Source organism: Miscanthus floridulus, chromosome 12 (genome assembly GCF_019320115.1).
Source record: "Miscanthus floridulus cultivar M001 chromosome 12, ASM1932011v1, whole genome shotgun sequence".
NCBI lineage: Eukaryota > Viridiplantae > Streptophyta > Magnoliopsida > Poales > Poaceae > Miscanthus > Miscanthus floridulus.
In genome coordinates this window covers 70,460,939-70,477,054 of record NC_089591.1, presented here as the reverse complement: position 1 = coordinate 70,477,054, position 16,116 = coordinate 70,460,939, and positions in this window count along the sequence as shown.

Below are 16,116 nucleotides of genomic sequence, written 5' to 3'. Positions count from 1 at the left end.
TAATAGTACGGCTATTGATCCTAAATGTGATCACACTCACTAAGTGTCTCGATCACTAAAATAAAATGGATCATATAATTTATATCTTTGCCTTAAGCCTTTTGTTTTTCTCTTTCTTCTTTTTAAGTCCAAGCACTTAATCATCACCATGGAATCGCCATCATCATGTCATGATCTTCATTTGCTTCACCGCTTGGAGTAGTGCTATCTATCTCATAATCACTTTGATAAACTAGGTTAGCACTTAGGGTTTCATCAATTCACCAAAACCAAACTAGAGCTTTCACCCATGCAATCCCCGTGTCGAATCGTGGTCTCTAGGACCGTTTTTGGGTTGCGCCAGCGAGGTCCCTAGCGCTGTCCATGTCCACCGCCATCGCCGTCGCTCCCTATACTGGCCAGTTGTGCCATGTCTCTCCCTCCCTCTCTAATCCTGGCCGACCAAGTTAAATCCAACGATCCAGATTTTATGATACCCCTTCGGTCGATAGTTTTTCAAAAGAGCCCTCGCATTTTTGTAGATTAGAACCTGTCGTCCTTGTACTTTTGCTAAAGAGACCCTTGGCTTTTGAATAATCTAACCCGTAGTCCATGGCGCACTCCTAGAATATGTTTTCCTATTCTAAAAGCGTAGTTTCTTCGGTTAGATCTAAAATATGCTTTCATCTATTTACAGTTTTGCCACTATTTTTTTGGCCATAACTTCTTCGTTTTAACTCCGTTTTGACTCATTCAAGTTACGTTAGATTCGTAATTGCATAATCTACATATTCATACTACCGTTGAACATGTTTTCAACCTCTAAAATTTGAGGTTAGGATTAATCTATTATTTTATTAAAAAAATCTTGTTTAATTCATAGCTTCTTCGTTATAGCTCTGATTAGAGTGCTTTTCGCGTCTATGTGTTCGTAGTGACATGTAGAACATTTTTATTTGTTGGTGTACTATTCTAATTTAGTCCTATTGTTTGCTTCGTGTATGATTGCATGGATATTTGTGTGGTGCTTTATGAACATGTCCAGTCGGTGAGTTATATATGGTGAATCAAGAAGCAGATCTTTGAAGATTTGGACTAGAAGAAGATCAGAGTTTTAAGGCAAGTATAGCATAGGATCTTCCTTGTTGTCCTATACATCTTTAATTATTTAATTCATGCTGTATGTGTCTAACTTGACTACCACTAAGGACTTCCTAGCATTTGTACTTATACCTTGTCACCTATGGGTTATTGCATTGGGTAGTATGATGCTAGTGCTCAACTAAAATCATGATCTTATAACTTGACTAATGGTATATGCAATAAATACTAAAAGATGCTTTTTAGCAACATGGAACAAGGGGCTAGAGCATTGGGCTATTTTTATGGTTCTCTAGATTCCTCTACCTAAGGACTTATCTGTAAGCGAACATCCAAGACTTACAGTACAACTGTGAGAGCTATATGACTCTGGCTTTAGTCAAGTATGAGGACTTTTTCTAGCTTGTTAGTGATTATTTTTATGGTGCAAGAGGGGCTCCCACAGGTATAACCTTTGCCTGCCAGGTTGAGTGCATTTTGGTTTCTTAGTCTTTTGTCAGTCACTCCTTGGAGGGGAGTTCATATTTATTGATGGGAAACCTAGTGGTCCTAACTTTTTAAACGAACCTTTGAAAGGCTTTATAGTAAACCCTGCTGACCTTTCTAGGTTGTGGGTCAAGAGGCTAGCTACCTTGAGCAAAAGGGTAAATCACAACTCACGGTGAAAGTGTACAACCTCTGTAGAGTGTAAAAGTGGTATATCAGCCGTGTTCACGATCACGAGCGGCCTTGGACCCTTACGGAATAGATGATGAACACCGATAATACTAATGATAAAGATGCTCACTAATGATATTGTTTATGCTATTCATTATTCATGTTTATCTGATCATGTGTTTATGTGGGCTTGTGGATAAACTTGTCGCCACCCAATTGCTAAAAGATAACTCATTAAAAGCTAACTATAGTAAACCAATGTCAACCTTTTGAGCCTCATGAACCCCATATTATATTTATTGAGTACGACATGTATTTATGCTTATTTTACTTTTCAATCATTTGGATAAAAACCCTAGATGGGTACTAGATTGCTAGAGTTTGAAGAAGTTAGGCTTGTGATCAACCAGTCAGGTGTCCCTGTGGAATTAGAGTCTTCACCCAAAGATCAGAGCTGTCTTTTCGCTGTTTGTTGTCTAAGGTTATATCCTTTATATATCCTTTATACTAAGTACATTATATATTGAGCATTGTCTTTTGATATTACCCTTATTTATAGCTATATGTAAGATTTGACTTCCTGGGCTCATATATGGTGTGTATGTGGTTTTGTTCTTAAAATCGGGTGCTACAGTAAGGCAAAGGTATAACTTATAGGACATTTTATTTCACCAGTCATAGGTGCGTAGAGAAGTTTATGATCGGTTTTAGGATAGTTGACCGTACTATCAAGAGAAGCAAACTTGTTTACATATCAGTCATCTAGTGCCACTCGAGTGATCTAACTTTACATCGTTGCTAGGATCGAGTGGTATGGTGATTTGAGTGACTAATCCTTTATAAAATGATTGTGAAAATGCTAACACACTTGCACATGATGTTGTTCACTTGGTGGTGTTGGTGTATTTGCAAAGGAGAAGTTGTTGGTGTTGAAACGGATCAAGTTAGAGAGAAAAAGAAGAAGAAAAAGGCTAGTTATGATTGTCTGGGGGTCGAAAGTTGCAACCTAACTCATAACCAAATCATAGCCATTATAGAGGGTGGCACCGCCCTTTCCGGTGGCCAAAAAATAGGCACCGCCACCCTAGGGCGGGGCCCAAAAATAGTAGCAACACCCTTTCGTATTTTGGGCATAACTCATAGATTCGGACTCCGGTTTTAATGATCTAGGACTTTTCAAAAAGCTAACGAATAGCTCTACAACCCTGAAGTGATGGATTTCAATTTGGAGAAAGTTTTGATCATCGGACTGTCCCATGACTATGGTGGTGTGGCACCGCCCCTTTTTCTAGAGAGGGGGGAAACTCGTCGGGGGGCACCGCCACCCATAGGGCGGGGACCGCTCCCTATGTCTAGTACTAGGGTCCCAACGACTAGTTTGAAATAGCCGTTGCATTTCGACCCTTGGGAACCGCCACCTTATGTTCGATGCCCACACATTGTTGTCTAGTGACCGCGCATAAATGTGTTCAAAGGCTCCAACAGCTCTATTTGGCTTGGGGCTATAAATAGAGGTGGAGCTTAGACTTGGCTGAGGTTGAGCACCTTGGGATGTGTTGCCCTTGTGTGTGCTTGGTTTGAGAAGCCTCTAACTCACTTTATGCTTACGAGAAGTGCGAATCCATTGCGAATGAGTGATTCTAATGCGTTGCATTGTGAGAGTGCATCGAGTGGCACTAGGTGTTTGAGTTGTAAGCCGGTGGTGCTTGTTATTCTTAGAGGTTGCGACCTCCTAGACGGCTTGGTGGTGAGTTCTCCGTTGTGAAGCACACAAGAAGATTGTGCTCACCTTGCGGGAGCTACGAAGAGCAACACTAGTTGAGCATGTCATTGAGTTACTCTCACTTTTGGGGTAGGTTCTTACGGTGTCCAACATGTGGACTTAGTGAGTGATGCCAATTAGCCGTCGAACCATAAAGTGAACGGTCGACACAACGGGGACTAGCGTGTTGGCAAGCACGTGAACCTCGAGATAAAAATCATCGTGTCATCCTTGTCTTCCCATTGGTTTACAACCCCCTTACATAAGCTTGTAATTAATTGCATATACATTGTACTTGTGTAGTTACTCTTGTAATTAGTTTACTTGTGTAGTTTGCTAGTTACCTTCTACCTTGTGTAGCATATAAGTAGCTTTCTTGCGTGACTAATTTGGTTTGAGTAACCTTGTTAGTCACATTGCTTAGTTTATATAGCTAAGTAATTTACGCTCTATAATTTGGCTTGTGTAGCTTTGTTATTGAGCATTGCTAGTGAGCTTAGGTGATTTTGTACTTTTGCTTACTAGCATGTGTAGAAGATCTCCTATTGCTTGAAGTACTAGTGGCATAGGTTTGTGTGACCTTGTTTCTAGAATTGGTTAGGTTAGCTTTAGCTAGCCCGACATCTTTGTTGCCTAATTAGGATCTTAATAAGGTGCTTGTGAACTTAGATAGATGGGTGTAGTCTTAGTTAGACCGATAATTTTAATTCCGCATTTATTTCGGTTAGCCGACGCGATTAATTTTAGAAATGACTATTCACCCCCTCTAGTTCGTCATCTCGACCCTGCACCTATTCATTTCCATCCCTTAAATATCTTCTTCTATTACAACACCCTTCCCTGAAAGTTTAGTCTTTGTCACATCGAATGTTCAGATGCTAGCTAGGTGAACTAAATATAAGATAATTATAAAACTAATTACACAGATGAATGCTAATTCATGTGACATATCTATTAAGTTAATTAATTAATCATTAGCACATGTTTACTGTAGCAACATATTGTCAAATCATGGACTAATTAGTCTCAATAGATTCGTCTCGTAAATTAGTCTTTACCTGTATAATTAGTTTTTAATAGTACTCCTATATATTTAATGCTCCTAATTAGTAACCAAATATTTAATGTGACAGAGACTACTTCATCTGTCTAAACAAAAATACAACTATAGTTTTGAATTTGGATACGACGCGTGTCCAGAATTAAAGCTAGAATTGTTTTTTTTTCACTTCTCAAACACCCGTAATAGCCCTGTTCGTTTGTCTTGAAAATGGCTTGTTCGGCTTCTTTTTTCAGCCGGAACAGTATTTTTCTCTCACAACAATTCAGCCGGAACAGTGTTTTTCAGCCAGTTTCAGCCAAGTTTCAGACCAGCGAACGAGGCCATAATGGGTCCCTTGGCATTATTTTTGCAACCAACTTCCCAAAGTTTAATCATTTAATGCACGGACGAATTTACTGCTAGTACGTCGCTATCCTGGTTAGAACTGGATTTTTTTTTAAACTTGGTTAGAACTGGAGTTAATTTGTCGACAGAGAAGTCTCCACTCTCCATCTTGCTACCACAGTACGGAGTATAGTACTAGTGTGTACTGTACCGTATCTGTGTGTCACGCCACCCACGAGTGACACGAGCGGACGTCGACTTCACACTGCAGGGAGCAGGCGGGCAAGTAGCACCACACCAGCTCCGAGCAAATCGGGGTCTGGACAAAGGGAGAGCCGAAGAGGTAGCGACAAGAGATTGGGCGTGCAGTTCTGTCCTGTCGACTGTCGTCCACACAGCACAGGTCCATCGCCCAGCGACCCCGTAGCCACTAGCCAGATCGCCAGACGCCATAAACGGATGAGGACGATGAGCATGAGCCTTGCAAATGGCATGCACAACGCCCACTCTCCCAGCCTCCCAGACCGAGAGGGCGAGAGGCAATCCAAAGGAACACAGACAGCAAGCATGATCCTCCAGCGAAGCTGACCATTTTCCTTTTCTATAGAACCAGCGAAGCTGACTTGTGAAGGTGCAGCAGGCGGAAAGTGCTGAAAGGTTGGTTAACCGTCGATATCAAAACTAAAAAAATGTCGACATCATGAGCAAATTTGGAGATTTGTGTATCAGCGGGATGGTCTGGTCAGAAAGATTTGATTTGTAGTTTGGATTGCTCTCAGGCAAGTGTGTGTTCGGCTTGCGGTTGAAACCTAGGCGAAGGCGCCTTGTCCCCCTGTAAAGTTAATACGTGATATGGGTCTGTTTCATACAAAGAGCTAATTGCTATCTATCTAAAAAGTAGCTCTAGTCCAATTAAACTAAACAGGAGGACTAATAGGTGAGCTATCTTGAAGTATATTTGTAGCCATTAGTTGTTAACCAACTTTAGCTAATTTAAGCTAATTTTTTAGTGTAACTAGTAACTAGTTCTAGCCCATTCAAACAGGCTAACGTGTATTTGCTTAATTTTGTAACAGGTCTTATAATTAATGTTATTATTTCTAAAGAAAGCTAAAACAGACTGTTAGAAGTTCAGGACCATGAAGGTCATCCCAGCAGCCTTTTACGTGGAGTCCCAGTTTCATCGCCAGATGCCCAGAAGTTTGGATCCAGGATTAAAGTGCTAAAGTTTCTTTCTTTAGAAAATCCTTGTACAGTTTACCGTCTTGCAGCCTGTTTGTTTGGTCGTATTTGACTTATAAGCCATAGCTTATCAACCAACAAACATTATTTTTCTCTCACATCAAACCAACCAACAGTAGTTTATAAGCCAAATCAGTCTAAGGCTGTGTTTAGTTGTAGGAATTTGGATTTTGGGGCTACTGTAGCACGTTCGTTTTTATTTGGCAAATAGTATTCAAATATGGACTAATTAGGCTCAAAACGTTCGTCTCGCAATTTCCCACCAAAATGTGCAATTAGTTTTTCTTTTCGTCTACATTTAATGCTGCATGCACGGACCATAAACATTCGATGTGACAGTTACTGTTGCAACTTTCTGAAGTTGAGGTGGAAGTAAACCAGAGCTAAACAAACCGGACGTTGATTCCTTCGCTCCTCCCTATCCCGTGTCAGATGTCACCGCTCGCTCAACCCGGCTCCTCTCTCGTCTGATGGTGAACGAGTGGATAGGAGGGCACCGGTGTGGCTAATTTTCCAGGGAGTGTTAGGTTTCACGTAGTCCCTGTCATATCGGATTTTGATACTGATTTAAAATACTAAACATAAATTATTTATAAAACTAATTACATAGATGGAAATTAATTTACGAGACTAATCTATTAAGTCTAATTAGACTATTATTTCACAAGGTGTTACTACAGTAAATACGTGGGAACGATGGATTAGTTAGGCTTATTTTTTTTCACGCTGCAACGAACGTCCGCAATTATTGAAATTTGGTCGGCAAAAAGTCAAAGAGATGGCAGAGAAGCAGTGTCAGGTTCAGGTATCTTGACCATGGTCAAGACGTCGGCAACTCGGCGAGCACCTGTGAATCTTTGGACCGGCGTGCAGCGCACGGTGCCAGCGGCTGTGCGGCCCTGGTCGGTCGTCGTCCGTTCTCTGCAGTCGGCAGAGCGGCAGGCAAAGCACAGCGACAGCCGCGCCGGGCCTCAGCAGTCGGCAGTTCCGCGTCCCGTTCCCCACGCCGAGACCACGTGCCTCCGCGCTTCCTTCCAGCAAGCGGCACACGGCAGGCGGCCCGTTGGTCGACACGCGGCGCCTGCGCCTGCGCCTGCAAGCCAAAGAAAAAAGATGCGGTGCACCCATCTGCACGCAACGTACTAAAAATCATTTGAAACATTCCAAATATACGCTCGAAGCATGCATTGTATTTCGGTGCGGCCTCTCCGCCGCTTGCCTCGAGGCACCGCAATCATAGCAGGAGGTGAGGCCGAAGAGCTTCCGTGTTATAGCCTGGCGCTTCTCGTTGCGTTGGCGGCACCTGTCGGGTGCGAGCACACGCGCAATGCCCTCAGTGACCAGCTAGCGGCCGTAGCGTGGGTGCCGCAGTGCCGGCGCCGTCAGGGAGGGTGGGCAGCGGAGCAAGTGGCACGAGTGGCGAAGCAGGAGCAGTGGAGTAGAAGTAGGAGTAGCACGGGGTGACTGTCGACGGCGAAACAGAGCAGAGCAGGGGAGCAGTCGGGCAGCACAGTAGAGGCGCCCGTGGTAGTGGAGAACACTACGACAATTGATGCGACATATGAAAATGTCATTCTGTATTTTTTTTATTCGCGAAGGAACGAAGGTAGACGGTAGGAGGCCTGTTGGACCGATCCGCAAGCCTAGCAAGAAGCGTCCGGGACAGGAGGCGTCGACGGACGTCCTCATCATAGTATTTTCGTTATTATATTATTATTTTTTTTTGAAAAACATTTAAATTCAGCCGGTGACCGTTAGCTGCCAAAAATTAATAATAATATAAACCTAAACAAATCTGATTATAGGTTAATTAATTATTAATTTATAGGTAGCTAATAAGAACTGCTATCCCACTAGTTATCGAAACATAGCTAATATAATCTAATAGATTGTAGAAAAAAAAACTTTTTTTTATCCTACCAGCGACTCTGTATATCTGCGTATCTATCTATACAATAGTATAATAAGCGTGCAATCCAAAAACTCCGTCTCCTCTCACAGAACACTGTTACCAGCACAGTCAACGCGCGATGTGTTTTCCCTGCTGAACAGTAACGGGTTTTCGCAAACAGTAACCGGGTTTTGGAACAATAACGGGTTGCTACAAACAGTACTTACCCGTTAAGGAACAGTGCCACCCTGTTTTTTCCTCTCTTTTTTTTTTTTTGGACGCAATACAAATATTTTTTCCCCACTATTACCCGCGCAAAGCGCGGGGTTCCCTGCTAGTATGTATATAATAAGCTTACTCGGCAAAGCGTGGTGCAGCACTGTTGAACGGGCTGATTCTTATTATACACATATCACTGTAGCAGCAGCGATGTCGCAACCGCTTTCCTCCTCCCACATATTACCGCTGCAACGCGTAGCCAAACGGAAGGGTTAAAAGTTGATCTTTTGATCTTGTTCGTGGCTCCGATTTTCTGTCACATCTTGACTTAGGCTTGTTTAGTTTCTCCTTAAAAATTTATACCATATTCTATTGAATGTTTGACACAGGTATGAATTATTAAATATAGACTAAAAAAATAACTAATTGCACAGATTACGACTACTTTGCGAGACGAATCTTTGAAGCCTAACTAGTTCATGATTTGATAATGTGATGCTACAGTACACACATGTTAATGACAGATTAATTAGGCTTAATAAATTCATCTCGCGGTTTACCGACGGATTATGTAATTTATTTTTTTATTAGTATCCGAACACCCCATGTAACACCCGATGTGACATCCGAAACTTTAGAATTATTTTTAATTTTAACATTTTTTAAAAACTAATTTTAAATCTAACACGGTCGTTTTTTTAAAAAAAACTAACACTTTTGACCGCGCCTATTGTCCTGGCGTGGCCAAATGCCTGTGCTGCGCCATGTATGGTGGCGCGGCAGATGTCTGACGTGGCGACGATCGGAATCGCGACCGTTGATGTGGTAGGGGTCTGCCACGCCACGATCTTGGCACGACAGTGACGCGCCATAGAGCATGGCGCGGCGGGGCCAAATAAATATTGCGAGCGAGCCCCCCGCCCCTGCCCCCCGCCGCCACGTCCTCCGCCAGCGCAGCGCCCACACGCGGCCGCGCCCGCCCACGCCGCGCCCGCTCGCGCCACGCTGGCCGCGTCACGAACGCCGGCGCGTCAAGGTCGCCCGCTTCTAAGGTACCTTCCTCTCGATTTCATGTTATTTTAATTATTATTGTTTTAGGATAATTAGTAATATAGGATAGTTAGGGTTTTATGATTTTTATTGATTTATGATAGTTAGTGATTTAGGATAGTTAGGTTAGTGAATTTGTTTGTGATTTACGTAGGTAGTTTTTAGGTTTGAGGTTAAAATTTTGGGTTTAGGGATTGATTAAGTATTTATTATTTAGTTTATAGTTAGTTATTTAGTTAGGGATTTTGGACATAGATACTAGTTTATAAATGTCGGTACTTACTAGTGCATGATACGTCGATTTTGATGGCTTCATGAAGTTTCATCCAATGCTTATATTCCTAGTGAAATTATTTATGTTACTAGTGCGTGATATGTCTGTTAATTTTACTTTGAATATATACATGTTGTCGGTGTTTCGGACCGGGGGTCCTCAACCGACTAGTGAATTTGAACTGCGTGCCCCTAATCCCGGATGGTGATGCAAAGAGACACAAGGTTTATACTGGTTCAGGCAATCGATGCCCTACGTCCAGTCTGAGAGATCGATCTTGTATTCCTTGCACCGAAGTGCTCGTAGTAGGGGTTACAAGCTAGGGGAGAGAGGGAGCTAATCCCAGGTCTCGGCAAGGTGTCGTGTGGGCTGCTTGAGACGTTGCTCTCAGGCGGCTGGGATGTGTGCGTGTGTGTGTTACCAGGTCTTCCCTCCTTTTTCTAAGTGGTCCAAGTCCTCTCCTTTTATAGTTGAAGGGAGGACGAGGACAGTACATGTGTTAACTATGCAGCGTCGTGCAAACAGGGGCGGCATGTCCGAGCCCTGTGGCCTGTTCCTGTGGCGGCGTGGTCGTCGAAGTGGTCCGTCCTTGGAGCACTGGGGCGGCGTGCCAGTCCCATCCGATCCTGTGCGTCGTGAGAGCCCTGGGACTGCCTCAGAGTGGGCACGGCGGTGGACGTGCAAGCCGCTGTGGACGGACTGCGCGCGAGGCCGAGGCTTGGTCGGTGCCGAGGCTGCACCGTAGTGGGGGGTCTCGGCGGGTATAAACCCCGAGATAGTCGAGACCTTGGTGCACAGTGCCGAGGCCCCGAGTGGACGGCTGATCTGGTGCGCCGGCTTGGAGGCGGTGATAACCCGGGCCAAGTTGTCCATGTCGCGTTGTTTTCGAGGCGGGGATCGTGGGGCACAGTGCAGTGTGGGCGCTGATCATGGGCACAGCGTCAGAACACAGTGCCCGGTAATCCCCGCCGTGCCCTGTCCCAGCCGGTATGGCATTGATGCGACCTTAGGTCCTATCGGCCATTCTGTAGCGTTGAGCCATCGCCCGACTGAGATTGCGGGAGTGGTTGAAGTATTAATGAGACATGACGTGCTGTCGGGAAGACCGGCCGAGGCGGAGGCGACGGACTATGGATAAGCTGGTCTTGCGCGATACGGAGAATGAGGCATCGCGCGAGACGGAGAGCGGAGCCACGCGCGAGACGAAGAATGCACCCCCTGCCGAGGCCTTTCGTGGAGAGCCTCGCACGAGGCGGAGATTGTGTTCCCTGCCGAGGCCTCCCGTGGAGAGCCTCGCGCGAGGCGGAGATTGCGTCAGGACGCCAAGACCTCCTGCGCGAGGCTCGAGGCGAGGCGGAGGGCTCGGTGGGCCCGGTCATGGCTGGTGAGGGGCCCACGGTTTACCTTCTAGTTTTGTTTTTCGATGGGACTTAAGCGACCCCTTTGATGTTCGTTCGGGGTACCCCGTTCTAAGGTACCCGACACATGTGCTTTCATATTGCATAATAAGTAGTTCAAATTTTGCAATGCTACATAATGTTAATTTGAATACTCTAATGCTTTGTTTATCAATTTGTAACAGGATGACCCCTCCCACGCATCACCCGTTGTACCCTATTTTTGAGGTGAAGTACGATGATCAGCACCGAGCACACATCTTGAGTGACAACGACGCAGAGGTGGTCTTGCCTTCTTTGAGGCCCCGCACACACACCAGGGCGTACCAGTGGGACGAGCGTTATGCGTCGTACATAAGGCATGCCGGCTTTCTCGAGCTTGTCCGTATTGTCAACCACGATCTTTCGCCCCTTGACCCAGCACTACTTACTGTAGCTGTAGACATGTGCGAGTGCATTCTTTATATGTAAACTTTCTTATAACAAATTTGAGGCAACTAACGGTCGTTCTATTCTTATAACAGATGAAGCCTGAGACCCACACGTTCCACCTACCTTATGGCGAGATGACCTTGACCATGCAGGACGAGAAGGTTATTTTTGGCCTTCGGTTGGGGGGACTTCCAGTGACAGGGATAGTTGACAACGATCACTAGAGGAGCACAGGGATACTTGGATCCACAAGCTGAGGAGGCTCAGATTGATAGGTTCGCTCGAGTGTGGCTCTAGCACTTTCTTGGTGCTTTCCTCTTCCCAGACGTCTCGGGCAACACCATTAGCTGGATCTTCCTTGACATACTACGATAACCGTGGGAGAACATAGCGACGTACAGCTAGGGCAGCACAGTCCTGGCATAGACATATCGACAACTATGCGTTGCCTGCCGTCGCACCTTAGGGTATACGAACCTTAGAGGTTGCTCGTACCTACTCTAGATTTAGTATAGGGAACGATGGCCCGTTGGAAGGCCACTTAGTACTGGTTTATCGGTAAGTACTTTGGTTTATTATATTCTTCGATATTGTTACATATGATGAGTTTATTAATGGCTAATTCATTATCGTGTTCATTGCAGCAATGGAACGGGCATGATACACTCTCTATAGCTGTATTTATCTGAATGGAATCACGGACGGTCTCGACATCCTAACACAACATCAGGTTACGCTCTCTTTACTATCATACCTGTGTCTTATTCGATGTATACTATATCACAACCTAACTCAATTACGAAATTGCAGGTGCATTGGTGTCCTTGGGATGCTCCGGAGCTCCAGTACTATCTCAGTCATGTCACTAGGGACGAGTCAGACGAGTATCGCAGCGATGTCCTTCTTATTTTCTTCCATGTGGTCGAGATTCACTTGCCCATCAGGGTCTGCAGACAGTTTAGAAGAATGACAGGTTATCCACCATCGCTTTACTCCACCAACCAAGAATTGCACGGGTGTGTTATCGATTAATAACAAAGCTATAATTTAGAGGTGTGTGTGGTACAACTAACATCGTTTTGTTACAGGTATGACCATAGAAAGAGGTACAAGACCAAGGATTGATGCGTGACACACAGCGCGCACATCCATTTATGGCAGATCAGGGTGCGACATCCGGTCCATGCGAGTCCTCCACACGACTAGCACACCTTCGATGAGTACCTGCGGTGGCTTCACAGGTCTACGATGACACATATCAAGCCCCCATACACTGAGGAGGCGATTGACGAGGACTCGGAGGAAGATGTCATCGAAGATGTGTGTGACGTTACCACTAGGGAGGACACACAACTACAGAGAGCCCCGCTTTAAAGATACGTGGTAAAATACTTGAATGGTACAATTTGTTATTCTTTTGGTATTAAGTATGTGTATTAAAACTGTCCAACCGCGTTTCTGTACCCAGGTGACACAATTGTCAAGGCTGTCCAACGAAGCAGCGTTTCGGCTTCACGAGTCTAGAGGGCAGGGACCAGGCGTTCTCGTGGCTTTTGTGGAGGTAAATATAAACTTGTCCGTTCCTAAAATATTTTTTAGTGTATATGTGTTTGGGAAATGCACTAACTTTAACGTCTATTTATGCAGAAGGTGAAGAAGAGCTGTAGGAAGCTAGCTCAGAAGCTAAGCTGTATGGACACTCCTTATGAGAAATCGTCACTCCCGGCGTGGTCGGGTGGCACGTCTTCAACCTCTTTGAGGACACCAGCCGGCTCTTCTCAGACGATGACAGATGTCACTTCCGCGGTACGTACACCACCATATCATAGCGCTAGGAAGGACCCTGCAGACGAGGACGACGATGACGACGACGACAGCCCCCCGGGCTTCCGCAGACAGCACTACCAGTGGGACGATTGACCACAGGACGAGATCGACATGTCTTAGCTAGGTAGTGTCCCGCTTGGTACCCAAGGAGCTTCACATATACTAACAAATATAGTTTCTTTAAATACATATACTCCATAAACTAACGGTCATAAAAAATTATAAATAATTACGCGTATCATATATTTGCAGCCTACCAGACGTGTTTGGCCTGCCGGCTAGGCAGCTCTGCCCGCCAAGACATCCTTTTGAGGCCGTCGAATTTTATCGTTGACGGTCAAGATCCATGCGAGCTGACTGCCAGGCCGCGAACGAAATAAGTGCTTGTTTAGTTTCCAACCAAATTTCTCAAAAGTGCTACAGTAGCTATCATATCAAATCTTGCGATACATGCATAGAGTATTAAATGTAGACGAAAAAAAATTAATTGCATAGTTTGGTTGAAAATTGCGAGACGAACATTTTGAGCCTAATTAATCCATGATTGAACACTAATTACAAAATAAAAATAAAAATGCTACAGTAGCTAATTTCTCAAAATTCGCAAACTAAACACCGCCTAACTAGTCGCTGCCCGGCCATCCTCCACCACCTCGTCGCTGTCAGCAGAGACGATCTTCTGGCCGTTTCCGTGGCATCGGTTCTTTGTTCCGCGCATGTGTAGCAGTTGATGTACGCATCGCTGAAATTGGCTTACGCTCATATTTATGTTAATTTATTGTAAGAATAAAACTTTATTTGTTCGTTGAAAAATAGTACTTCAAGTCAACCGGACCTGTACTACACTACTGACTCCTGTACGTACTTTTGTGTGCTTCCGTCTCTCCAACGAAACCCGACACGTACGTAGGAGTACGACAGACCATCTTTGGCTCTTTGCATGCCAGATGGCATGGCACTGCCGTGCGTCGCTGCCACGTGCATCCGACGCTGCTTACGGGCAAGACATTCTTCGCGTACAGTGACCGGCCAGATAGCGTCATAGCGAGGAGCTTCTAGCCTGGTCTACACGCAACAATCAGCCATGCCCATGACCAGGAGCATAGATGGCAACGGGGAATTCCCCGTCGGGGATCATGCCACCATCCCCGTCCCCGTGGGGACAAATTGTCCCCATCCCCGTCCCCGCGAACATCAACGGGGGACAATTGTTCTCCATCCCCGTTCCCCGCCGGGGATTTAATCCCCGCGGGGATCCCCGTCCCCGAGCACCAACAAACAACAAATCGCAGAAAACAAATCGCAGAAACATGACTACTCGAAAAAATTTACAAAGTCTAAGCAATCCAGTAGGCATTTGGTGGCAGGCATGGCTGCTGCGCCTAGCGGCTGGTGCCTCCGACGAGGCTGGCAGGCGGCGGATGATGCAGCGGCGTCGGAGAGATGCAGGAGAGATGCAGCAGAGGGAGGGGACACGGAGAGATGCGGGCCGGGAGAGATAGCGGCGCATCTAGCAGAGGAGCAGAGGAAGGGAACACAGAGAGATGCGGCTCGTCAGATTGAGGATTGGGGAATTAGGGTTAGAGAGTTAGTGGTGCGTATATATACTCGGTTGCAGTACATGGGCCGTTACATGGGCCTGGATGTTGTTGCCTTGGCGGGGCGGGGCGGCGGGGATCGGGGTCGGGGAGCAGCCAACCATCCCCGTCCCCGTCATCCCCTACGGGGATAGATTTCCTACCAAATTCATCCCCGTGGGGAACAATCTGGCTCCATCCCCATCCCCTAATAGGGGAATTCCCCACGGGGAATCGGGGATCGGGGCCCCATTGCCACCTTTAACCAGGAGCCTGACGGTAGCTAGTACCTAGTAGGTGTTCTGCATGCGAGGGACGCGACGCGTGTATTTGGCCATGTTTAGTTGACGAAAATTTTTAAGAATAAAAATGTTATACAATACATATGTGTTTTAACGCAAAAAAAAACATATGGATTTTGTCTCTGCCTGTGTCTGTCCCTGTGTCTGTGTGCATGGACATGTGGAGGCCGTGTACTGGTGTTACTGTTACTGACGAAGGTGTGCATCAGGACCAGGACGAGCAGGCGCGGCCGGATTGATGAATTGATCAGCAGGCCACCACCCAGCACCCAGCAGGGAGGAAGAGGAGGCGTCGTCGTCTGGCCAGCAACGTACGATGCGTCGTCGTCGTTGCCCCAGGACACGTCGCACGAATCAGTGGGGAGGCGCCACCTCACCCCGTGGGCTCCTTGTGTTACTGACTCTGTCTTCTTGTTCTTTTAATGAAAAAAATTATGATCTATGATATATGATGATCTGTGATTTGTGATGTGTGATTTGTGGAGGCTGTAGGTAGAAGCAGCGGCGGATCCATGAAATATTTTAGGGGGATTGAACAACACTGCTGCTCGATCTTAAATCTTAGCCTCCCCTACACTATAGAACTTTGTCTAAAAATTCATAGGAGCTCTACAGTAATTTGCACTGATTCGGTTTGGGTAGGGGGAGCTTGAGCCCCCCGCCCCATCGCTGGATCCGCCCCTGGGTAGAAGGAGGATGAAGGCTGTTGAATCTTAATTCTATGGTGAAAAAAATTCATGTGTTGAAACTGCATAAAACACATAGTCATTGAGTAGACAAACTATTTAAGAAATGACATTGTAGCACTTTCATTGTTATTTGGTAATTAGTGTCTAATCATAATCTAATTAGGCTTAAAAGATTCGTCTCGTGAATTTTGTTTAAACTGTGTAATTAGTTTTATTTTTTATTTATATTTAATGCTTCATGCATGCGTCTAAAGATTCGACGTGACAGAAAATCTAGAAAATTTTTACAAAATGAAGTGAAACTAAACGGTACCTTGGCAATCACCGGAA